The sequence below is a fragment of the Macrobrachium rosenbergii genome, chromosome 32, assembly GCF_040412425.1.
Source record: "Macrobrachium rosenbergii isolate ZJJX-2024 chromosome 32, ASM4041242v1, whole genome shotgun sequence".
In the NCBI taxonomy this organism is placed as follows: Eukaryota; Metazoa; Arthropoda; class Malacostraca; order Decapoda; family Palaemonidae; genus Macrobrachium; species Macrobrachium rosenbergii.
Window position 1 is genome coordinate 8,634,699 of NC_089772.1, and position 27,457 is coordinate 8,662,155.

Below are 27,457 nucleotides of genomic sequence, written 5' to 3' on the forward strand. Positions count from 1 at the left end.
CTTTCCTTATAGAAGCCTAATATGAAAAGCACTGGATCACATTGAGTGCCCTGCTCTACTGGGGTGTCCAACTTATGGCCCTAAGGCCAAATGTGGCCCTTGCGATGGTCCTGAGCGGTCGGAAAGGCGTAGAGCGAAGAGGGAAAAGCTACTATCCATTGCAGTGCACTCTTTAGGACTGTTCAGATCGGAGGTAAGCAAGTGTATGAACACTGTGTTCTCTCGGATGGAGATAAATAATTCAAGGTACCGACCCTAATTACTGATAAACACCTGGAGGCCTTCTTCCCTCCGACTTGAAATATCTGCTTTGCAGCCAACTGTGGAAATACCTGTGGAGGAAAAACGCCTACAGCGCAGAGGAAAATGAAGTCAAAGATGCGAGGAGATAGTCTTTGTTCTGCACGTACATGTAGCCTACTGTCTGCTGTACAAAAATCTACCTCTAACATTTCAAAACTCGAGCTAAATTCTTTAATAAATTGTAGCCAAGATTATAAGGACTCGTATACCTTTTGTTATAATTAGTGTCATCTTTTATAAAGTCAGATAAATTTTACACGGCTGAGATTAGTACAATACAAATAACGTTTTTCTATTAAGTCGTGTAAAGCTATAAACTCCAGTCCTGCAAATATGTCATTCACCTTCTTGACCGCCGGGACTGCAACTAAAATAAGAATTGGCCCTTGAAAGGTTCTGAGTATGACACCCTGCAGTTGAGCGAGCAAGCCAGAATTAGCACACAATGGGAAAGCCTATCCTGAATGCACAATCGGTAATTGCCCACACTCGAGACATCTACGGTCTCGCGTCGGTTCTCCGTGTATCATAAACGACTGCTTTTGTTGCATTCACTATATAGATATGAATAACTCGGTATAAGAGAGAGAGAGAGAGAAAGTTCACTAACAGCAGGTGAAGATCTGAGTCATGAGAAGTTGCAAGCAAATCTCTCAGACTAGGAACCGAGATCAGTAAAAATGTACAGTATATAAGGCGTAAAAGCAAAGATAAGGCAAGTGCAGAGAATAAGCGTGTGACTACAAACACGTGTGTATATATTATATGTATATAGATACACACACACACATATATATACATACTGTATACATATGAATATGATCGCCTCCAACACCACGTGACGCAAAGGACCTCTGAAATCCCGCCACCCGTGTTCTTCCTGTGGTTTGTCTCCCACAAATCTCCAGACTCCCTTCTCACCCAAGTGCGCCTTGGTCTTCCAACTCTTCTGATACCCACAGGAGCTCAGCTGACACTGCCACTCTCTATTATATCGAGGGTTGTGCCATATCCATTTCCTTTTCATCATCTCAACCATGTATGGAAAATTCGTAATTTCCACTGAAGTAGGCCTATACCATTTCTAACTATCCTGCCATCTGACCCCTTTAATATTCTTCTTAAGGCTTCATTCTCGAATCAATGAAAATCTTTTAATGTAGTGTTATTGTCTTTTGTTTCTTTCTGTAAATTCTTATGGATAGGGTCATCAACGATAAAGAGCAAGAGGGCTCCAAACTCCAAAGGGAAATCAACCTCCACAGGGAGACAAGTTAGAGGAAAAGGTGATCAACGATTAAATATGGGGGAATAGAAAATAAAACTGATACACATGCATTCAAGAGACGTCAGCAAAAAGTAGGAACGAATATTCCCTGCACTTAAACATTTACGGGCCAGAAGATTCCACAACTTCACAAGGCAAAGTATTCCACATTACAGTTGTTGCCTCTAGAGAGGTAGGCCTATTTTTAAGTTCCACACGCTGCTGCACAATACATTTAACGCAAATACTTGGTCTGTGTAAATCCTGCTTTTTCCAAAACTATCATTTTATTAATTTCCCCTTATCCTATTGCGGGCAGACATAGCGAATATTGTCTTTATAAATGACACAAGTGCAATTCCTTTATAGTTTCCACATTCAGTCAGGTCAAGTTCTTTGCTAACTTTGCTATGGATTCCAGTTTCCAAACATCAGGCTTTTTTTTTTTTTTTTTTGCAAAAGCTAGTTAGTATACGAGGCGACATGTCAGTTTCAGCTCAAAACAATCTCTGCAGTGACTCCATCATAATCTGGTACTTTCCATCTCTTGAGTTTTTTTTTTATTATTGATTCCACTTCAAAGTTTTTGAATTCAATTAGAGGCACATGTCAGTATATCACTCAAATTATTCTGTTCACATCTCTTATTCATGACTCACAAAAATGTTTTGCTCGAAGCTATTTTTCGCTTTCATACATTATTATTGAGCCATCTCTCTTTTTGACAGATATTTTATTTGTTCTTTTCTCCCATAGCTAGGTCAACATCACCATCACGTTTGTCCAAATATTATTATTATTTTTTTTAACCTTCGTTTAACTCTACTAATTTATCTAGACTTGAGTACTAGGCGCTTTCTACTTTGATTTCTTCATCTCTTTCCTGAAATTAGTCTACGGGTATCAAAGGTTTCCACCTCGGTGCCCAGTACACACACACACATTATACTGCATATGTATGTGTGTATATATATACAGTATATATATACACACACACATTATACTGCATATGTATGTGTGTATATATATACAGTATATATATATGTAAATATTTTTTCTACATATTTTGGTTTCCGAAGATTTATGATGTTATTTTTCTTATTACTTTGTATATAGCAATTCGCTAAACCGAATTCCGAATAGGTAAGCACATAGATATCCGAACAATTACAGATGATTTTATTATATATATTGTTAATGATAAATTATTTTTGTATGTAACCCAAGTGAAGTATATGATTATATAATGCCTTTTGAGAACACTGATCCATGTCCCTATGCCGTGAATACTAGGGTAGTAGTATTTTCATTTAAAAAAAGAATAATTTGTTAATAAGATTTTCAAAGATGCTAAAAGTATGATGACCTGTGTATGGCATCATTGTCGCGTCTAGCCACTTCTGACGGTTCAACTGTGTCAGAAGACGACTACGGGACTTATTGCCGGGCATTTAAACGCCTAATTCTCCTCTACCTAGGCTATAGCCATGTTTCTCTTATTATCCTGGAAACAGTGAATCCGAACGTACTGAAAAAACCCTAAATTAACCAATCAGACGGACGCAATTTAGATATATTAATGCACAGGAAAACCGGCTAGTAGATAAATTTACTTGTGAATACCCTTTAAAACACCTAGGTACCCATCGGTTTCGTACGCAATCCACCTGTTTACCCGGTCCTCCGTTCCTCCCATCTCAACAGCAGCGGGCCATTTGCCACTCCTAAATTTCTATTATTTCTCCTGTCTCTCTTTTACCGCTACTTTGCTGCTCTATCGCACTTAGGACTTGTAGTGGTGATCGAAAAGACAGACTTTCAGTTGGAAACTGGCCGACTATATATTCTAAATATCAACTGAAACCCGGTGGGGAGGGAGGCGAGTAGACTCGTTTTGTGAGTGTGGGCTGCAGTGTAGGCTGGTCCGCTAGCCGCCAGGCCGGCACCAAGTATGAATTCAGTACAGGTGGATCTTTGCTTGTGTGAGGTCGGCTGTGGTCGTGGCGCTCGACGCTTTTAGTAACACGTGATTTTGTTTTTTAACCGTTGTTGTGAATGAGATTCGTGTTGTAACAGTCCGCGGACTCTGCAACCGGGAAATTTGTGTGAGAGGACGAGTGTCCGTGACATCGCCGAGGTTGGAGACGGTCTACATTTATTGGTAAGTAGACTGTGTTTTGTTTTAGTTGTAAATTCTGCGATCGACTTTTGCACACGCTGAGATAGATTTTTGTGGCCTCGTGGCCCGTATTTTAGAAATGGATGGGTAGGAGCAATTTATCTCTATAGAATTATATAAGTTAATCATGAACAGGACTGAACCTAATAGTAGGCTAAGTAGCGTTGCAGGAAGTTTGGAGCCAAGCAGTAATTGCCCAATATTTAATTTGCCCTCATACTTTGCGCTCTGGTATTAAAAGAAATAATCCTAATTTGTATTCCTCCATCCCATTTGAAAATAAAAAAGGATAGAATTGAAGCTATGAGAGGCTATACCAGCTAGAACTAGAGTACCGTGGGTGTGAATGTCAATGCTCCCGTGCCGTGCGTGCTACTTGCCTGCATTGCGTCTGCAGGCACTGGTTAGCAAATACCCACATCTTTCACTTACAGTGTGGCGGAAGATGTGGCTTTGATGATTCCCTACTTATTCTTATGCAGTGTTGTTGGTAGAGTTGCACTTGTTATAGAGAAACGCCGGAATTTCAAATAGGCCTATTCCTAATGTTAGCCCAGAGGAGTAAGTATATATAGGCCTAGCCTGCTTTCAGTGTTAGCTTAGGAAGGATGGGAAAAATGTCAGTTAAGTCTCAGAAGTTTTAGGGTGACATAAATCTTTGTAGAGAACTACCCAGAAATATGAAAACGCTTAGTTTTATATACATAGGCCTATTCCATAACCAAGGAAAAAGTTTGGATGCGTTTTATTTAGTGTTGTGACTTTGAAACCCTAGCACTTATCCATTGGTTTTTGCTATATCATATCTTTTTTTAGTAGTAGTATTTTATTTATGAATGGTTTCATTTGGTATGTTTGCTGAACCAGTATGTGCGTTTAATGTTAAGTTAGGCTGTGGCTATTATATTGCACTTCAATACGGAAAATTATATTAATAAATCTTGCTTACAAGTATTCTCACGTGCTTTCCATTCACGAGAACAATGTTTTGGGGCACTCACATGTGATAAATTTCGTTTTACTCGTTCAGTTTCAGCATGTTGCCAGCATGTAATACTTACGGCCCAAGAAGACATTAACTGCTAACTGCTTTTGGCAAAGACACTAGCCACACGTCTGGTGTATACCCATTTGGTAAAGGCTGATCATTCTAAGAAGGTGGCGCTCTTCTGTGGGATGGAGGACGGGGTTACCGTTAATAGTGTACATTGCTTGGCACAATATGCAATGAAGATCTGTGCAGCATTCGTTTGTCCCAGCTGGTTTGTTTTGAGGCATTTGCTTTTCTTCCCGTTCCGTTTGGTCTCTTCCCACCTGGCTGTTCAACTTGAAGTTCAACTTGAACTTCACCTTATGAAAATTTCACGCCAGAGTGACTCAGAGCCTCTGTCGGCCGGCTGTATTTTTCCTACCAAAATAAATATAAAGATGCTTACTTAGCCTGTGTCTGTGCAACCCAACCCCTCCGGCTCCATTCTGGCGATTTCATGCAAGTTATGAAATGAGCTCCAATAATAATAATAATAATAATAATAATAATAATAATATATAATAATAATAAAATCGTTTCCGCACTAGATATAAAATGACCAAGTCTACGGAATCGTTATGTTCAAACCTGGGCTAGGCCTACTTGCTTTTTCCCACTGAGCTGGTGTGATGAGTGTTATTGAAGTAGCCATGTTTGACTGTGTTTGTTCCTCCTCTAATTTATATGACAGCTATCGTGCTGCACCGAATTATAAGAAATAGAATGTCAAAAACAAAAATATTAATATGAGCTTTCAACAATGTTAAATAAGATATTTACAAAAGACTACCTGTATAATGTAATATAGAGATAGGGACTGATAAAATGTGGAATTGAAAAGAAATACTATTGTATTATAAAGACTAGTTAATATTAAATATCTACATATAAAATGTCTTTAAATTAGGGGAAAAAATGTAAACATATTAGCGTGTAAGTAGAAAAGTTATCATTGTAAAATTATGTAAATACTGTGAAACAACGAATTATAAGTGGCCGCGCAAAAGTGGCGGGCCAGAGTCTTGAAAACAATGGGAACCTATGGGAGAAAATATCCACGGCACAAAACGCAGCCATTGTGGCTCTACAAAGTCGCCAGTGTGCTTAGGCCCTAAAACTGCATCAATGTATTTTTCTAATAAAAGATAAAAAAAAAAAGAATTATAAGTCGCCCAGGTGAATATCTCCAAATGTTTATGTAAAATGGTATTTACACACTCAGTTCATAGTTTGTAGATCAAGTGTCCATTTTGCCATTTCAACTAAGAAATGACCGAACCGGATGGAGGAGCTGAGTTTTGCCTAGTAAATATAAAAACGGTGTTGTCGTTTAAATCAAACAGCATACACCAAAGTTTTGTGATATTCAAAACAGTGCTGATTTTTACGAATTTACGATATTTGCAGGGATGCGGGGAATATATAAAAACCTACGGTTTATAGTGAACCCACGGTCCCCAAGGTCTTAAGTGAACCCAAAACAAATGCATACTGCGCCCCAATAACAGTCTAGAAATGTTGCTCTGGAGTCTCGTCAGACAGCGTTAAGAGTAATAGCAAGCAGCCGTAAGGAGTAATGGCAACATTTCTTGTGTTCTGCATTGTAAATAGCTAAGCTATATTGTTTATTGCAAAGGGTAACTGGCCTTTTAAGCGAGTCATGATAATGCAGTGAGGTGGGTTTGCATTCGGGGACAGTTTCGTTTCTTGAGCAAGAAATGAATTCTCAGTGCTCCTGAAGACTCGTTATAATTTTTGTCATTTGAGGCAAATTTTTTGTATTTTTTTTTTTTCATTTTGATGCTCGTACTCTTCATTCGTTGTCAGGTTACAGAGTGGGAGTTTAAACTTCCTTGATCCATCATAACCTATTTTAGAAGTTAAGTAAATAGTGTTTAACATAAAAAAACCAGCTTATTATCCTTTGCCAATAGAACGAATTAAAAATAGTCCTTTTATGGTGACTTTTCCTCGAAATCGAAATAATTTTTTCCCTGTTGTACAGCTTCGCATAGAATGTAATATAAATTTGCCAGTGTATATTTTTTTATAATAATAATAAACTTTTTTTTAGAGTACTTTGAAGATTTTATTCCCCCCCATCAATGCAGTGTTCCTTTCAACAGAGGTTCGGGAGAACTCTGATTATCCTGCTCGAAATTAAACGAGCTGGGCCTAATTGCGTCCCTTGAAAGAAGAGGAGTGTATGATTGGGGGAAAACAGATAAGGGAGAGAATTCCGTAGCATGGCGGTAGATCAAAAGAGAGCGATCAGGGATGGGTTACCAATTTTCCGTGGCATATAGCATGGACTTCCGTTTCATAGGAGTTACCTCCATGTTTACCGTTTTGTATATCCTTCGTGCATATAGAAATAATACAGCAGGCATTTGATATGAAAACCAAGTTTTTTCAAAATTATTATTATTATTATTATTATTATTATTATTATTATTATTGCTGAAAGCACTGGAATATCGAATGGAGTTTGTGCTTATTCTAAGCTGTACAAGTATTTTTTTGGGGCGTAAGGGAACTTTAACTGTTGACACCATGCTCTTGTTAAACCTGTTCAGTTTTAATCTTATTGCCACTGTTCTGCTTGTCCTGCGTGGGGACTTCTGCCCAGTGAAGGCGTGCCAGTCAGATTTATTGCTCGGGTCGTGAGAAATTGATGCACGGCTCTATCTGGTTATGGACAAAGCTGAAGAGATTGTGACAAAGAGTTGGTTGAACAGGAAAAGACTGAAATTAAACGAAGGCAGAATATACAGTTTATTAACAGGCTCAGAAAGAACCATGGAGATCTTTATAATACAACAATAAATAGTGATAATGAAATAACTTAGGAGTAGCCTACTGACTGGAGAACATCGTAATATGACAGCAAAATTAGTACTAGACAATGAAAACAAGAAGTGCAACTTTCATAAAGGAATATTCAGATATGGATGCGGTATAGATGATTTCACTCGCAAGACTACACTATTGAAAGAGTACATAAAGGTCTGCCACATTATTTACTGAAGAGGTTGCGAGGTTTGCTTGATAAAACAAGGACAGTAATAATCACAAAATTCCCACATAGCTTTATTGAGCTGCTTTGGCTACTTACAGCATGAATTGAATATGAAATGTTTTGACATACATTGCAGCAAAGAATGTGAGATGGAATTTTTAATGCATAGTTACGTGGGTGAAAAAGATTAATGGAGCAAAGATGCAAAAGAGAAGGAAAACAAATTCTGAGTTATTCAAGATACAAACTGTAACAGTCAAATACATGGGCCCCGTTTGATGGACCGAATGAGGACCAATTGGAAGATGATAAAGACCTATTGTCCGGGTCAGCTATTTAGCATGGATGCTTAGTCTTCCAAACCAACCTCCCAATGTTTTTCTTCTCAACCATGGAGGTTACAGGCCGAACCATTAAATCTGGGATTCCATATAATATTTCCTTAAAACAGGCAAATATAGCAATAACTGATTGCCATTAAATCCTTCATTTGTGTGTTATTTCTTACAGAAGTAATTTTTTGGACCAGTTAACATCATTTCTCTCTCTCTCTCTCTCTCTCTCTCTCTCTCTCTCTCTCTCTCTCTCTCTCTCTCTCATACGTTTCTTATACGATGTTAGTAACTCCTCAAGAGTTGAGATCAGTCTTTTCTTGCATATTTTCTAATATAAAGGAAACAGAGTAAATAAATTAAAATCTTGTGTATAGGCCTAGGCCTATACCGCAAGGAAAGAAATCAAAACGGGGTTGTGGAGAGAGAGAGAGAGAGAGAGAGAGAGAGAGAGAGAGAGAGAGAGCTGCCCATTAGACTGACAAAACGCCGATTATTGTAAGTGTGTGAACTGTGAGATCTAGGACCCACTCATACTAAACCTGAATTGCCTCTGATGGTCATAATTCATTTGCAGCACGCTGTGCTATATAGGATGCGGAAGGAGCAAAATAATCTAATAGCAACAAGACTCTGATGAGTACGACGAAGACTAAAACTGCAACAAGTGCGCTATGGGGCTTTTCTGGTTCCTTGGGCTCATTTTCTCCTCCTTTCCCGATTGGCTTGAATTTTGTCAGTGACGTTTTAGTCAGGCATGTCATTTTAGTACTAATGATACGTCCACGGGCATTTGATGATTATTGATGGTTGACAAAGTCAGAGGTACATAGGATTTCATAAATCTGTTTACTCGAGTAACAGAATTTCTAATTTATTTTTGCTTAGGAGCAGAATAATTTCGTAGGATATTAAGATTTGTCTGACTGAATCTTACGGACATGAGCAGAGGCGTTTACGAGACTGGTAACATCTGGCAGTGGTTTACCAGCTCACTCTTTTGGAGTCGGATGTCTGCTGTACTGATTGTGCATCAGTTTTAAATATTTAACATTAGCCAAAAGTGGATTGCTGGATTTGCAAAACTAAGTTACTTTGTTATTTGGATGAACGGCAGTATAACCGGTTACATCGGTCGAACAAACGAAAGCTTTAACTAAAAGGATAGAATTATGTATTCTTTACATTACGTAAGTTTTCAAAATAAGTTTTGCCTTTCAAACAACAGGTTACCTAATGCACACTGAAAGCAGACCATACATTCACTCTTTCATTTTAAAGTTGATAAGCGAAAAGCCTTGATCAATAATAGAAGAAAAAAATCTCAATAACTTTGTTTTATTCGAGACTGGGGTTTATCAAGATCATTTTTATTTAGTGCATTAAGCTAACGCAGATGGACCATTACTGATATTTTCATTTGTTAAAACCCTCGTCGTCCAGTCGTAACAATTATGCCTGTATGATACACAGTTATTGTTTCGCAGAGTGTTCTCCTAGTTGTGGCTATGGCTACAAGAGATTGTTTGCGTGTGGGTAAGGTAGCCAAGTGACGGTTACAAGGTTTCTGGTGAGGTGGTGGTGGTGGTTAATGAGGAGAGGAGGATATCCACCCCGCTCCCTCCCCTATCGGTTCTCCCGACTTGATAGGGTCCCACCTCTATTCGTCCGGGAGACGTATTCCTGGTTGAAATTATTTTGCCTTACAAAAAAGGGTCTCTTGGCGGGCTCGATTATAGGAATCTCTTGTGTAGGATTAGAGCTCTGCATCACACTCTTGATGTATTGTGAATGCAAAAAGACTGACGCAGATTCTTTGTTAAAATACTTGTGTGAAAAGTGATACTTGCAGTCCAGTGTAGATTTGAATGTCTTATGTGGAGTTAGATTTTGAAATCATAAAGTTAGGTCTATTGTGAATAAAACTAGACTGGCCGTCATTCTTTTTGTGAATGTTATATAATTTTTTCTTTTAGACAAACTGAATTTTCGAAAATGCAGAACGTTGATGACATAATCACATTTGGTAATTTTTGTAATTGAACCATTTCGAGTATTTCTGTCTTCACATCAAAATACAGGCATTTCAGAACTAGCATATGTTGTTTTTTTTCTTGTAAGTTACCGTTGAGAATAAGACGCTGGTGTCATCGTAATCCACTTATGATTACAATTCCTCACATTATGCATTTATTAGGAAGATAGGCCTACCCCAGGTTCCACAAAGCAGAGCATCTATCTGTACGGGAAGAAAAAACTGATTTTCCTTCAGTTTTTATCGTCCTTTCCGTTAGGTTATCGTATCAGGCCCCTCTTTTTATTTTATTTTCAAGGATAATTGTACCTGGGTCTTAATGTATTGTTTCGTGTCTTCTGTTAGTTTAATTCTTAAAAGAAAATTCTGTTTGACTAAATTAGGGTAGTTTTAAATTTGTTATTAATATTAAAGACCTCCAAGACGAACACATTTATTTTTTTGTTTTTTTTAGCTATTTCAGTTTTGCAATGTTGTACATCTCAAAATTTAATCATGTGGTTTAGCGTTGGAATTGTTAATTAACACTGTTAGAATCGAACATGACTAAGAACCCTATTGGCAGAGCCGAGTTTGAACGAGAAATTCATTGACTGAGCCGAGCTTGAGTTGGAAATTTATTGGCAGAGTAGAGCTTTAGCCAGAAACCTAATGGCAGAGCTGAGCTTGAGCATGAGTTTGAGCATGAAATACGTTGCAAGAGCAGAGTACGAACGAGAAGTTTACTGGCAGAGACGAGAGTGCGGAAGGAATCTATTGGCAGAGGAGAGCTTGGTAAAAATTTATTGGTAGAACAGAGCGTGGTAAGACATTATTGGCAGAGTGGAACTTTAGCAAGTTTACTGGCGGAGCCACAATTAATCAGGAAATTTACTTGAAGAACCGGGATTGAATAAGAAATTTATTGACAGAATCGAGCAGGGGCAGCAAAATTGAGATCGAGCAAGAAATCTATTGGCAGAGCCGAACTTGAGCAAGAAACTTTCTCGCAGAGCAGAGCTTTAGCCAAAAAATAATGCAAGAGAGGAAACTGAGCAGGAAATTTATTGGCAGAGCTAAACTTGAGTAAGAAAAACTAGAGCTATAAATTATTTATTGGAAGAGTCAAGATTGAGATAAAAAAAACTAGCGCGGGAGTGGAACTTGAGCAGAAATTTATTGCAGAGCCTAGGATGAGAAAAAAATTACTAAGCTGAGATTAATAAATTTATTGGCTGCCCAATTTTGAGCAGGAAACTCATTGGCAGAGCCGACTTGAGGAAGGAATTTATCAGCAGAATGGATGGTGAGAAGGAAATTTATTTGCAGGGCCGAGGTTGAACAAGACTGAGCAAGAACTATTTTGGAAAGCTGAGACTGAGCTGGAAATTAATTTGGAAACTGAGATTAAGCAAGGAATTTATTAGCTAGGGTCGAAATTGAACAAAGAATTATTGTGGAAAGCTGAGATTGAGCAAGGAATTATTTTGCAGAGTCGAGATTGAGCAATGAATGCACTGGCACGACTGAGCTTTGGCGAGAGATTAATTGGCAGAGTCGAGCCTGAACAAGAAATTTATTGGCAGAAGCAAGATTGGGCAATAAATGGATTCGCACAGCCGAGCCTGAGCAAAAATATATTAGCAGTGTTCATCAACAGCTCATCAGTATTATGATTATTATCGTTTCATTAACACTTATTCTGAGGCAAATTCTTATGGAGTCTCAATAGAGCCATCAGCATTTATCGGTAGAGTGATAATTACCTTATTTTAAAAACTTAACGTCAATGATTATAGTTTGTTTCAACTCTTTTGTCCACCCACTGGTGAAGATGCGTCGATGCGATTGGGAAGCAAGTGATTTTCTGACAGTCAACGCTTCCAAGATCGTTGACGTATTGCAATAAATGTTAAACTATATTTTCAGTAACACAATTTAATGTTTATATATACAAAGAACTTTCGCCTCTTCTTATATAAATAACAAACTTTCCGATTTGTATCAATAATATACCAATACAAGCACACGAAAGACGAACTTGCATCAGTTTACTCGGATCACACACATTAGTATAGGCCTATGCCACATGTAGACCTTTGCTCACAAACTGTTGAAATCACAAGATTTCCTTGGCATTCAATCCTTATTCCGTGTAAAGCTTCATTACATGCATATAAAAACTTTATTATGATACTAAAGTAATACCTACGTCCGTAAACTGAAAAATAATCTTTAATTATGAGTACGCTTAAACGAAAAGCATGGACAAGCGAACGCTAGGTCCTAGCTTTTGATTGGCCGGATATTTTATTTTACTGGCCTTCTTTTAAGTACATATTCATTCCATTTCAGTCAAAGTTACTTTTCTTATTGTAACCTTTATTTATTCATGCTATCTAAGTATCGTTCAAATGCTTAGCAAGGAAAAAAAGAAATATGAATGTCTAGGCCAGCGTTTTAATCCTTACATATATACTGTATTATCATTACCAAGGAAGACGGGAACCCATGGGGATTACAAACCTTTGTGCGATCTGTTATTTGGCAAAATAGTCCTGAAAGTGTCCAGTCACAGAGCTATTATGATCATTTGTATACTGAAGACAAATCATGTAAATGTTCAGTGTATTCAGAAAAGAAAACCACAATATCATTGCCATCATGCCGTGCTTTAACTGAAATTTCCCGCCCTCCATCCGGCAGTGTAGTGGCTGTTCCATTCACCTCCCCGGGCATCAGTATTTCATGGTATTTCGAATATACTTTACATGCAGAAAAGTTATTAAAATATGTTCTATTCGTGTCGTTCGTTTGTGTTTGACCTTCGCAGACTTGTTTGTTGTAAGCTCGTCATTCGTGTAATTGTACTGTGATATTATCGTTATATTCGAAATACCATGACGTACTGATGCTCGGGGGAGGTGAATGGAACAGCCACTACACTGCCGGATAGAGGGCGGGAAATTTCAGTTAAAGCATGGCATGATGGCAATGATATTGTGGTTTTCTTCTCTGGATACACTGAACATTTACATGTTTATGATCGGAATAAGAAGATGCGAGGGTTCTTTACATATACAAGCACTCATATGTATCACTGCATATGTGGTTTGCATCATTATCACAGTAAACCTACGCTGTCAACAACATTGCTTTCAGCCAATCACGACCTCGCTATGCGCTTTGCCACATCTACCTAAGACGTACGTTGGCGAGTGGACAAATGGAAGGAAACAGACCATAGCTTATATTATCTTTATGAGCATCAGCATCCGTCGTCAACATAGATCAACACTCATCAACAAGAAAAGAGATTTATAGGGTTATGTAGAAAGAGTGAAGTACTTCCAGCCGATTCATTTTACTTCCTTGTTCTTTTTCAGGACTTGCGGGATATGTTTTTTTAATATCTTTTCATTATCCTGTTCCATTTTTCTTTTGGTACAGCTTTATTCCTTTTTCAATTAGTCTCATATCTTTTATTTCATACGACGTGTAGCCGACATAGGATTTATTTCTTGGGGACCTGCCCAGATTTCCTCCCCACCTCGTAGAGGGGTGCACTGTAAGCATTACTAAAGGTTCTTTGCAGCGTCCCTTCGGCCCCTAGCTGCAACCCACTTTCATTCCTTTTGCTGTATGCAACTGGGAGGTTTTCCTCCTGTTACACCTTTCAAACCTACCTACCCTCAATTTCCGTTCCAGCGCTGAATGACCTCATAGGTCCCAGTGCTTTGCCTTTAGCCCAAACTCTATATTCCAGTCCATTCCAAATTTTCTTCTTTTATGGAGGATTTTACCCAATTGCTTGTCGTGTGCTTTATGTCATTCACTCTGCAGTGGTTGATCTCTTTTCGTCAAGCACTTTGCCTGCCTTCAAGTCTCGAGAAATGGGATTCATTGCTTAAAATCTGTGTAGAAGTAATGATCACTTTTCCTCTTTTCTCCTTTTTGTCATATTTCTTGCATTTAAGCTTATGCTGGACTTTTTACTTGGAGAATAGTGTAATTGCATATTATTATTATTATTATTATTATTATTATTATTATTATTATTATTATTATTGTTATTAATAGATTCACAGTTTCGTGAAAAACAATCTGTGTAATAAAAATCCACAATTATATAGTAAATATATTACTATGTAAAATATGTAAAATAAACCATATTTTACAGAGTAATATATTTACCATATAATTGTGGATTATTATTATTATTATTATTATTATTATTATTATTATTATTATTATTATTATTATTATTATTATCTTGCGTATATATGTTTTGCTTCCTTGTTCTCAACTTTAGTGACTTAGGGATATTAGTCGGCTAACACACGTGGCTTCAGCTCTTTTAGAGCTTCCTTTCGTAGGCACAGAAGCATAACACGACTTCTACCTTACAAAAAAAAAAAAAGCCTTCGTCACTGCTAAACTCTTGCTTCAGCAGCTGAATGGAAGGGATTCCCTTAAAGAAAACTTCCAAAACAGTAACTCAAACCCCTGCATACCTAACCCAGTTACCTCTACACTTGTTTTTTGGATACTAAGGCTCTTCCAGTATAATACCTTTTCCATCCCACCTATCAAACTCTTAGTGGGCTTTCCTTTCTTCTCTTCCACCCCCTCGACTGAGGACCACCTTGACGTGGGCTTTTGAACTCTGGAATTTGTTCCCGGGTTGGAGTCCGAGAGTTTTATATCATGAATGATTAACTTGGGTTAAGTCTTGTGGAAATTTTCACTTTTGGTAAAATTTTTTTAACCTGATAAATAGGAAAAGTATCATAGCTGGGACTGGTGTTTATATCTGAAGCTAATAGTAGGAACCTTGACAGGATCATCAACTACCCGATAATGTTTGGACCCGAGGGATATCACATTGATACCTCAGGCGGAACTGTTCTGCTGAGCTGGGCCACAGATTCCAGGGGTGGTTTGGTCCTGGGGACAGGACTCGTGGCATTCTGTCCTGTTTGCCCAAAATATGGTTAGTGTGGGGATGATTGTATTCTTGTAATACTCTGTCCCAACGAGCTTATTTACCTTACTTTTAAGCCACCTTAATTGTATTGTGCCATCCTCTGTAGGGTAGGGTAGGGAATAGATATTTGGGAGTCATCTTACTAATTGTGACACGTTTAATGCGTACAGCGACATTGTGAAGTGTTGTGGCTGAGAGCCCAAGATGTCATATGAAGGTTGAGGAAAACTGACAGTAGAATCGGCCCCAGCTAAAGAAAGCGAAAAATTAAAAGCATTGTTGCATCTTGGAGGAGTTAAACTAGTCTGCTCAGTACATGCTTTTTGAAATCACTCCAAGGGAATGATATTTGCACCCCAACTGATGATTTAGCCAGAAGAGAAACTTGTAGAAGAATTAAATGATTAAGGTGTGATTAGAATTGAAAGAATGAAGATGATCAGTGGAGCCTTAGTTCCACTTGCAAATTTCATTATCACTTTTAATTCTACCCACTTACCTAATGTAATAAAAGCATCATGGTTACATTTTAAGATCAAGCAATATATCCCAAGATCGAAGAGATATTTCTTATTGCCAAGAATATGGTCATATGTTAGGATCTTGTAGGCAGAAGCTGCAAGGCAAGCCTGTCACCAGAGCATGGTTTATGATATAAAGAAGCAAAATATATACATTGTTAAGATATTCATCCATTCTCTTCTCAAATTGCGATGTGTACGTCATGGAAAAAGAGATCCAGACATTAAGGGCAACTCCAGACTTTAAGGGTAACTGAACGGATAACATTTACAGAGGCTAAACAAAAAGTATTAAGCCAGTATGTTAAACCAGGGATTTTGTTTTCTAACATTGCGGCTAACCGAAGAAGTGTAAAAGCTACCAGAGTTGCTTCCTTTGGTGATGTAAAGAGAAGATTAGTGGCGGCCTGTACTCGTGCCTCTTCGGAGGCTTCACTGCTAATTTAGGCATTCCTGCCTCTTTGGAGGCTGCACCAGATATGCCTGGCACTCCTGCCTCTCTGGAGGCTGCGCCAGTTATACCTGGTGTGCCCGTCTCTTTGGAGGCTTTTATTATCTGTATCCGGGGCATGTGTCTCTTTCTGGAGCCTGCACCAGCTGTGACTGGTGGTGCTAATGCTTCAGAGGATGCACCAATTGTATCTGATACTCCCACCTCCCCCTCAGGCAGCGCCAGCTTTGTCTGGTGCTCTTGAACTTGAAATTTCTTTTATGGAGACGCCATCAGAGGTGCCCAACACCCACGTTACTAGGGAGGCTTTGCCATCTGTGGCAGGTTCTTCTTCCAAGGAAGTAGCACCATCGTCAACCTTAAAAAGGAAGGTAGCCATAAACATTCAGTCCTTCTATAAAAGCATTTTTTTTTATTCTGGGAGATAGGACTAGTGGAAACCCTCTTTGGAGCGACATCATTACCAGTTAAAGAGGATATTGCCCCTGTTCCATCATAGAAAGGGAAAATGTGGGAATCTTAAACACAGGGGAATCTACATATTTTCGTGTTCAAACAGGCACATTGTTGGCTGTTGACTACCTATATGCAGTGATGACTGCCTTATTGACTTAGTTGGAGAGTGATAAGTGATAGATTTACCAGCAACCATTTTCCAATAGTAATGAATACATCTCCAAATCCTCCATCTTCAAGGTTACCTAAATGGAGCATTGGTAAAGCTGGTTGAGCAGCATTTCAGGAACACAGTTCAACAGATGACTCGGCTGATGACTTTCCCGCCGTAGATGATGCTTTTGATTTTTTCAGAGTAATTATATTTTCAGCCAGTCTTCAATTAATGCTTCGGACTTGAGGCATATTTATCCATCGACCAGTTCCGTGGTGGACTCGTAAATACCCGGAAACTCATAGAACTATGAGGTCAGCTTTCACCGTATATTGCAAATGAAAATGTGAGTATTACCGTGTTGAATTTCGAAAAGCAAGAGCTCATTTCTACATGGAAATTTAAAATAGACACGAGGAATCTCGGACAATTCTCATATCATCATTAAATTTCAAAGGCACCAGAATTTGATAGAACGAAAAGTAAGATGTCGTCGAGCATGCAATTTGAAAGGCCTTAAAGGAAATTTTAACTTGGAAATAGTTTTACTATATATATTATGACTCAAGAGGTGTTCTTCAGTCTTTAGAATCTTTTAACTCTACACCTTTTGATTTTAGAGATATTGGAATAGCTGTTGTTTGTGAAAAGAAGAGCTAGGGAAGTACATCTTTGTCGGGTGCCCCTCCCCCACCCCGCCATGTTGGGGTTCTTGGGAACGAGCAAGCTGATCAACTTGCCAAGTCAGCAGTCACCACTCCAGAACCCAGGCGATGCCCACTACCATAGGGATGTATTTCCTCTTGTAGGTCAGAAAATGAAAGAACCTTTGGTAGTCCCTTTGGGAAAATATTGAAACAAATCAAAAGATGAGCCGTATTACATCATCAGTATCTCCTCCTTAGTCATATCCCTAAATGCTAAGGAGACTAGAAACGATATTATGCAGGCTAAGGATTGGACGTACAAGACTCACTCATGGGTTCTTGATGTCAGGAGAAAAACCATCCATTCTGCGACAACTGTATCGTGCCCTTAGACTGTGAGACAATTGCTGGTCGAATGTCCCAGTCTTGGGGATCTAAGAGACAGGTTCCTCTCTTGGGGACGTGACGGAGATGGGCATTTTATCCTTACTACGATTCTCGGGGAGGATTGTAATATCGAACAGTTATGTATCTTTGTTAGGGAGGCGGGTCTCCTCAACAAATTTAAAATTTACACGCGACCGCCTCCACTCTTGCATCATGCAAGTCAAATTCTATTCTCCACTTGCTAACAAATAACTTATTTTCCTGTAAGTAACTTTTCTGTTTAACCCTTAAATTTTGAGACTATCCCATCTGTCTCGCTTGTCTCCATGAGTCGTGGTCTTGTATACTACCGCATACGCATCGTGTCTGTGTTGGAGCTGCATTTCGTACAGCCTCACTAACCCCTTAATTTTCTCCTACTACAGCCTTGTGTATTCTTAGAAAACCATTACTTCTAACTATTAAGTCCCTTACTGCAAGAATCTATTTCCATTTGGCCAAGGAATTCCATGCCTAGTATGTATATGTATATATATATATATATATATATATATATATATATATATATATATATATATATATATATATATATATATATATATATATATATATATATATATATATATTGTTCGTGTGTAATGAGAAAGAGAGGGAGTTAGAGATATCGCTTCATCTGAGCAGTATTATTAAGGCATCATTCGTTGCATCATACTTTAAGCGTATTTATATCACCCATGTACTTTCACAATCCAGCAGCTGCCCTCCTGCCCCTGACTACTCAGCACCCACGGAGTACTACGCCGACAGCGGAGGGTTACTGGCCCGTCCTTTCACTCGGGACATGGCGTCCTTAATTTTCCTGCTGGCCGAGGGGTAGTGGGAGGGAGAGGCCGAACTCCAGGGCCTCTATTGTCTGGAGGAGGAGTCAGACGGGAAAGACATTTTTCAGGACATTTCCTGCCCTTTCAGGGATTCCTGACAGCCAGCGAAGATGATGTTCACTCTCTTGAGCGTTATAACCAGGGCTTTTTCATGTTGTTGAGTTTACTGATTCATGTTACAAAAGTCAGCCCAATGAGATATTTATATATTGTGTGTGTGTGTGTGCACGTATGTGTATATCTATCTATCTATCTGTCTATCTACCCATCTATCTGTCTGTCTATATGTATATATAATGTGCGTGTGTGTGTGAGAGAGAAAATGATGGAATGTTATTCTTATTTGATAACTTTAAGCGTACTTATGTTAAGTGGACGACAACTGCTCTGTGAAAGAGAATGTTAAGTTTTAACATTCACAATGATAGTGCAAATGAGGAAGGTCTTAAAAGATTGCCAACGGACCTATTCTAAGGGTATTTAATGATGAAAGATTCAGTCTGCATGGGTTAATGATTACCACGTCGTCGAGGCCTCATTTTTAACAGATAATTTAAGTACATCTTTACGGAACGCTGATCTTGCACGTTTTCTCTCTCTCTCTCTCTCTCTCTCTCTCTCTCTCTCTCTCTCTCTCTCTCTCTCTCTCTACTGACCATTGTAGGCATTACTTAAGGTTTTTTGCAGCGTGCCTTCGGCCCATACCTGCAACCACTTTCGTTCCTTTTACTGTACTTCCTTTCATATTCTCTTTCTTCCATCTTACGTTCCACCCTCTCCCAACAATTTTTTAATAGTGCAACTGCGAGGTTTCCCTCCTGTTACGCCTTTTAAACTTTCTGTCAATTTCCGTTTCAACGCTGAATGACCTCATTGGTCCCAGTGCTTGGCCTTTGGCCTAAATTATATATTCAGTTCAATTCAATCCACTCTACTGACTTCCATGTGTAAAGTTCAGCTCAAAGGAGAAAAGTCTTAGCGTGTACTGGGGAAACGAGCTGATATCGTTGCCATCCCGCCGGGATCGAACCCGTGTCCTCTTTCCCTTCTTCGTTTTTACCCTCAACCAATTTTCCTGTCGGCTACGCTTGCGTTTATTTTACTGATAAGTTATAATCTTGTTTTTCTGCCTATAATCGTTATGGAACGACACTTAGGCAATAATGACCCTTTTGCTTTCTTTTGTAATGGTAATAGTAATATGACCATTTTGCTTTCTTTTATAATAATAATAGTAATGTAAACAACTGGAAGGTAGTGGCTCATTCTCTCTCTCTTTCTCTCTCTCTCTCTCTCTCTCTCTCTCTCTCTCTCTCTCAGCGTCGATGACTGCATTTTTGCGATGCCACATTACCTCAACAAGAAATCAGGCACTCTCGCTCAAACTTAATATTAGATATTTTAATGGATTAAGTCTTTACTTTGTGTACATGCACAGCTACATATTTGCCATAGACAGTGTCGCTGGCTGTAGAAATTGTCGCAACGTGTCCTAAGGCAAAGGAATGCCACTCATATGCTGTGAACCCTTTGCGGGAGGCAGTGGCAGTCCCCTTCAGATAACCCAGGAATTAGGGTTTCCACAGAAAAATAACAGTTTTTGGAATATCCGTGGATGCCATGCAGGTGAGAAGAAAAGTATTTGTGCGTAATAGTTACGCGAAATTTCGAGGTAACCGGAGCAGGGAAGGATGGGGAACGGTTGTGTCTGATGTGGCAAAGATGTATGATAGCAGGAACGCTGTTCGGGGTAAGATCTTGGTATTCTTGAGACGCTGGTCGGGAGGGTGCAAAGGTGTGAAAATATATTAGTACTGTGGTTTCTGTAGCTGCACTAGGCGTTTTGAATGCGAAGTACGGTGATATTGTGGAACAGTGAATCAGAATGGAGGAGTGTCTGGAGAATATCTTTTCGGGAAAGCCCATAATTGTTGGAAACTGTGGTTTTGAAAGAATGCTAGAGCATATATTCAGTGCGTTGCTGTAGGTGTAACATAATGGCAACTACTGCAGTATTTGTGAGGCTTGTAGGCTGCATTCTGGGAAAGCATTTGATGTATGTATATATGCACTGTATACATGTGGAGATAAATGGCCCATGAAAACAATGTTTATACGTTTTAACCATATATTTCTGACAAAGACACAGAAAAAGAAGTGTTTTTGTGGGCCTTTTATCTTCATATTATACTGTTGGATTCCAGTAAAAGACATTTATGTATACATATATGTATATATGTGTATTATCTGTTCGTGTTTGTGCGTTAAGTGTAAGTTGAAGTGTATATTCTTTTATGCCATTACTGGCCTTTGTTGACACAATTGACACAATATAGGCAGGTGCTAAATTTCAAAAAGATACGTTTAATTTCACCACATGAGATTTCACATTCTCACGACGGTCTGAGAGTTCATAAAGGTTTAGGCAGTTCGTTAACGTGATATGACATCTCAGTCCTCTCCGAACCGGACAGGTGTAGGTGATCCGGATATCAGTTGCTTAATCCGGATATCGCGCCATTTCATCGCGGGTCATAAATCCTTTATCGGTTGAATGTGATAGATTCACGCGCTAAACACTTCCACTGAGGGAATGGTGGTCGAACGGGTAGGTTTTAGGGGCTTAGTACTTTACGACTTGGGTTTGTTTATTTTCCTCTCTCTCTCTCTCTCTCTCTCTCTCTCATGTATATCATCGATAACCTGCATAATGTTGCTGCACGGTATTTCTTGTCTGCGTTGTTGATGCCAAATGCAGTTCCTCGTCGGACGAGTCGGTGGAGTTCTCGGCTAGCACTCTGCTAGGCCCAAGTTCGAGTCTCCGGCCGGCCAATGAAGAATTAGAGGATTTTATTTCTGGTGACAGAAATTCATTTCTCGCTATGATGTAGTTCGGATTCCACAATAAGCTGTAGGTCCTGTTGCCAGCTAACCAATTGGTTCTCAGGAGAGCTGTTAATCAGCTCAGTGGTCTGGTTAAACTAAAGTAAACTTAACGTTTAATGCCAAATGCATTAAACTTACAGTATGCCAGACGCCGTGCGGTAATTGACCCTTGAAGTTGTGGTATATTCTCTTTAAAAGGTTCGTGCGTTCGTTCGTTCTAGGTTATGTCAGCTCTGTAATGGCACAGGCTCTTGTTCCAGGGCAACCGGTAAGATTAAAAGGAAATTAAAATAAATCATGATGGCATGGTGCCATTTAGTTTAATATGCAAATCTTTGAAGTCCAGGTATACCCAGGGTTCTCCCCATATGGATGTTATTTCAGACGAGCTTGATGGCGCGCGCTACGATGCGCTGGAACCCGGCGCTGCCCGTCATGTGTCCATTATCCTCCTGATCCCCTACCTACCCCGCCACCACCCGGGGCGGACAAACAGGTTTGAAGGGGGAGGGTGGATGTGTCATGTCTCCCCTACCCTCCCGATCCCCTGTTTACCTCGCCCCCACCCAGGGCAAGCAAACAAGAAAGATCCACTCGGATTTTGTTATTATAGATTATAGATACTGGTAGACTTTATAAGGGCCGGACGATTTTGATAGGCTCTTAATTTTTTACTTATTAAAGTCATAACTGATTTTTGAAATAACGACATATACTACTGACATTATGATAAGAAAATAAATTAAAACTGGCCAGACTTTTCTCTTATTACTAGACGATGGAAGTCACTCAAATGATGCGTCGCTGATCGCACAGCAATTTAATTTTCACTGGAAGATAGTTTTGTCAGTGGACATTGCGTCGTCGCACTATGTGTAGAATGTCGAAGGCTCATTGGAAGAGTTTTCTCTTCGAACACAGTCTTTGAGAGTCTCCGGTAGATTTTTGCATGATGTAAAATCTTGGTTACTCCTGCAATTATGATCTGCCCGGTTTTAAAAGGAAAGTATGGCGCCTACTATGGGAATAGTCCCAAGTCTTTTTCCTTTTCCATTTTTAGTTTTGTAAAAGAAAACTATTGAGATGGTTTTGTCTGTCCGTCCTCACTTTCTCTGCCCGCCCTCAGATCTTAAAAACTACTGAGGCTATAGGGCTACAAATTGGTGTGTTGATCATTCACCCTCCAATCATCAAACATATCAAGTTGCAGGCCCCGAGCCTCAGTAGTTGTTATTTTATTTAAGGTCAAGGTTAGCGATGAATCATGCGTCTGGCAGAGTTTTCAGGGGGCGTCGCCGACGCACCTTCACTTAACCGCAGCTGGGGAGCAACTGAGCGCTGCCGAGAGTTTCATACAGCAGTAAACGCTGTACTTGTTTCTGTTGTTTACTTGTTACGCTAAGGCGGTCAGTTCCATGCCCTATCGTCTGTTTATACGAGGCAAAAACTCGTGGTCATGATCGGTCACGTTCTCAATAGCACAGCCGTTCAAGTCCTTTGGAAATTACCTTCCGCTCAGTCTAGTGAGGCATCAACTTGAATTACTGAGCACAACATTGTAAGCCCCACGCAAGATCACACCTGAACCGTGAAACTATGGAAAAGTAACTGCAATACAATCCTTTAGCCCCTTGTAAGATAGCATCTGTGCAACTAGTAAACCTCGTGGAAGACATTAAAATAATCATCCCAGCACCGCAAAGGAAACTTCAGTGGAAGAGACCCCACACCTGATAGTTCAGCCACAATCCTGGAAGCACTTGGACGATATCCCCAGGATATCTAGGAAACCCTAAAGAGGATATCCCAGACACTGTCTAGGAAGCTCAATGGAAGATGCCTCAGACTCAGTCCTTGAAGCCTTTTGTTTTTATTAACAAAAAGCTTCAAGACTCAGTCCTTGAAGCCTTTTGTTAAGAAAAAGTTAAGTATACCTTAGTTTAACCAGACCACTAATCTGATTAACAGCTCTCCTAGGGCTGGCCCGAAGGATTAGATTTATTTTACGTGGCTAAGAACGAATTGGTTACGTAGCAACGGGACCTACAGCTTATTGTGGAATCCGAACCACATTATAGCGAGAAATGAATTTCTTTCACCAGAAATAAATTCCTCTAATTCTTCATTGGCCGGTGGGAGAATCGAACGCGGGACCAGCAGAGTGCTAGCTGAGAACGATACCCACCCGTCAAATGAGCAACTATTTTAATTCATGTACAGTCACAGAAACTTTTGGAAGTTGTATCAGCAAGTCTGCAAATGACTTTGAGGCAACCTCGGGAACAATCTGTGATTCCCTTGGAAGACGCTTCATGTTGTTTTCCATGCTGGGCACCGTAAATCTTCCGCTCGAGTCTTCCTCTACCGTGTGCTGGCGTGGGCCGTAATAGCCCTAATCGGGTTACCGGGGGTCTCTTTTGAGGTAGATCTCATGTCATATGTATCTGGATTACGGAGGTTTGAAATTTGTCTGCGCGGTCGTTAAATGGGATGGATTAATCTGTTCTGCACCTTCGAAGATTCTCTCTCTCTCTCTCTCTCTCTCTCTCTCTCTCTCTCTCTCTCTCTCTGTAATATATCTTCGTGGAATATGCAACTTTCTTCAAGATTAGGGACGTTTTATATCTGAACGAAAGATTTCTGTACTTGTCTTAGGCAAGGTCTGCTTCCTAGATAAGCGTCATATCAGATGACAGACAGCAGAATGATGTTTGGTCGCGCTTACCTGCGACAGAATTTCGGCATGGTTCCTAAGCGGCGATCAAGGATTTTTAGGCTGTAAATACCGATGATGTTGTAAATACTATTAACATTCTGCTGAAAGTCCGTAACCGGATTTTAACCAGGTCCTAATACAGCAATAAACTAGGATTTAGTTTTTTTTCGACTTGGGAATCAGTGTTCCGTACGGGCTTTAACCTGATTTCTTACTGACATTATTTCAGTGGGTAAGGTATTATGGTATTTTTATCTTGAACATCCGAGCTCTCTCTCTCTCTCTCTCTCTCTCTCTCTCTCTCTCTCTCTCTCTCTCTCTCTCTCTCTCTCTCTCTCTCAGTATAACCAAGTGAAGGGTAAAATATTAAAAATTTCGTATAAGCGAATACAGAAGGACATAAAAAGTTCGTAGAATTGAATTTACAGAAGGATCTTTTAGTATATAAACATAATGCAGATTACAAAGGTCAGGATGTCAAGTAAGCGTGCCGCAATGAGTTACTGATTGTCTTGGATGTACCGATACCTTATGACTAAACTGGATAAATGGGCTCTTGGTGTAACTGCAACAGACCGTAACATCGACACTAATACCAATGGAAAAGCAAAGCTGCTTCGTTAAGACTGAATATCCTGTGAGCATTCGAAGCGCTCTGAATTCGGTTACCCAGACAGCAAGAACTCAGTTTGTAGTAGACTGTCCAGTGACTGTTCGAAGCGCACTAAATTCGGTTACCCTGACAACTAGAACTCAGATGCTGTGCTCTACCTAATTCAATTTTTTAATCTGATTACTTTGGATATGTGATAGTATTTACGTATGAAGACCAGCATAATATACATGTCTATAAAAAAAAAAAAAAATGAACTATGGTGATAAAGTAGGAATGCTATATGCATATAAAGGACCTAATAATGAGACAATCACAAACAAGGAAGCAGTTAAAGACCTTGGTGTGATGTTGAATAGGAATATGTTATGCAATGATCAAATAGCAATTCTATTGGCAAAATGCAAAGCAAAAATGGGAATGTTGTTCCGGCACTTCAAAACTAGAAAAGCTGAACACATGATTATGCTTTATAAAACGTACGTACGTAGTCCACTTGAATATTGCAATATAATATGGTACCCACACTACCAAAAAGGATATTGCACAAATAGAGAGTGTACAAAGGTCATTTACAGCTAGAATAGAAGAAGTTAAGGACCTTGACTACTGGGAAAGACTACAATTCTTAAATTTATATAGTCTTGAAAGGAGAAGAGAACGCTACATGGTAATTCAAGCATGGAAACAGATAGAAGGAATTACCGAAAACATCATGGAACTAAAATTATCAAAAAGAGCAAGCAGAGGTAGATTAATAGTGCCAAAAACTATACCAGGAAAATTTGAAAGCACACAGGACATTAATCCACCACGCACCAGCATCGATAATGCAGCGTCTATTCAATGCGCTACCAGCTCATCTGAGGAACATAACAGGAGTGAGCGTAGATGTGTTTAAGAATAAGCTCGACAAATATCTAAGATGCATCCCAGACCATCCAAGACTGGAAGATGCAAAATATACCGGAAGATGCGTTAGCAACTCTCTGGTAGACATCAAAGGTGCCTCACACTGAGGGACCTGGGGCAACCCGAACGAATTGTAAGGTCTGTAAGGTAAGGTCTCAGAGGAGAGAGAGAGAGAGAGCGAGACTCAAACCTGTTAAGTCGAATGTTTTCGTAATGCTCCGTCCTTTGTCGTTTAAGACGATTAGTTAAAAGCAGTTGGGGTATTAGACTGCGATAAATAGCCACCTGTTTTGGAAGGGAGACGCCCCAGGAAGGCAATAGATAGGAATTAAGGGAGGAATTTGGGGAGGATTTTTGACATGTGGAAACGTGGGATGCGTTTTGCCTTCGGGTAAGGTGAAACTTCTTCGTGGGGTGTGGTGTCATGGCGTAGGATTTAATTCTTCCATTGCTGGAGTTCCATTTTATTATCATTGACATAATATAAACAGTTTAATAATTTCGTTTCTTTTAATCAAGACCACGCATCCCAGGAGCTTGCAACAAAAATATGCTCACCGGAGGCTGCTGCTCCTAGTAACACGGAATTGACTGCATGGAGTTTAAGATTTTGTTGTTTCAAAACCCGACATTTTACTAGCGAACGTTCACAGATATTTGTTTCAGAAAAGAAGGATTTAAACCAGAAAACACACACACACACACACACACACACACACACACACAGAGAGAGAGAGAGAGAGAGAGAGAGAGAGAGAGAGAGAGGTTTCGTTACCTAGAAACAGTTGCCTGAAGTGCTGTACTCGTCGAATATTTGCATTTAGATCCCACGCTAGGAATAACCGTGCCAGGATAATATTTTTGAGTAATCTGCTCCATGAAACAGCGTTGTGAATTAAGGTATAGTTTTAACGCATTTGTAGTAGATGCCATTTTGGATCAATAAAAAACAAAAAAATAATGTCAGTTTTCGCTCCCGCCTGTGGGATCTCATTGTTTTCCCTTTCAGGATAAAGGGCGTAACGTAGACGATTGTAAACCAAAGGGATGTTAGCTGTTTTTGTGCAATCGAGCTACTTACTGGCATGCGTGTTGATGGATGTGGGTAGTAAGAAACTGGCATGAGATGCTGAGGAAGTTTTGAAAAATAGTCGATTTAATGAGTGATACGTGGTGGGCAGGCTTTTTAATTCCATAACCTGTTCCTAATATCTCATATCTCACCGTCCCCGCCCCCGCACCCCCGACTCTCTCTCTCTCTCTCTCTCTCTCTCTCTCTCCACCTCGAATATGCTGGCACAACCTAGGAACACAAACGCCTTCACGCAGAGCGTGGTTTTATGCATACATATATATATATATATATATATATATATATATATATATATATATATATATATATATATATATATATATATATATATATATATATATATATATATATATATATATGTATTATATTTTATATATACATTATATATAATATATATATATATATATATATATATATATATATATATATATATATATATATATATATATATATATATATATATATTGCATACACACAAATAATGACTTTGTAGTCCAGACATACGGTTTCATCATGTAAGGATATTTTATTATAATGAAATTTATTTTCAGGGTAGTCAAAGTTTCGCGCAAGGAACTATACACCATCAGTATCATATATAATTTACAA

General features: G+C 39.2%; 1 protein-coding gene across 1 annotated transcript in view; it reads left to right on the forward strand.

Moving 5' to 3' along the window:
* Positions 1 to 3,460: 3,460 nt before the first annotated feature.
* The window catches only part of ec (echinus), a 483,333-nt gene continuing 459,336 nt past the window's right edge, over positions 3,461 to 27,457 (forward strand). The window contains exon 1 of the mRNA XM_067132826.1: positions 3,461 to 3,731. The gene's annotated coding sequence lies outside the window, so the exon portion shown is untranslated. The remainder of the gene's footprint in view (positions 3,732 to 27,457) is intronic.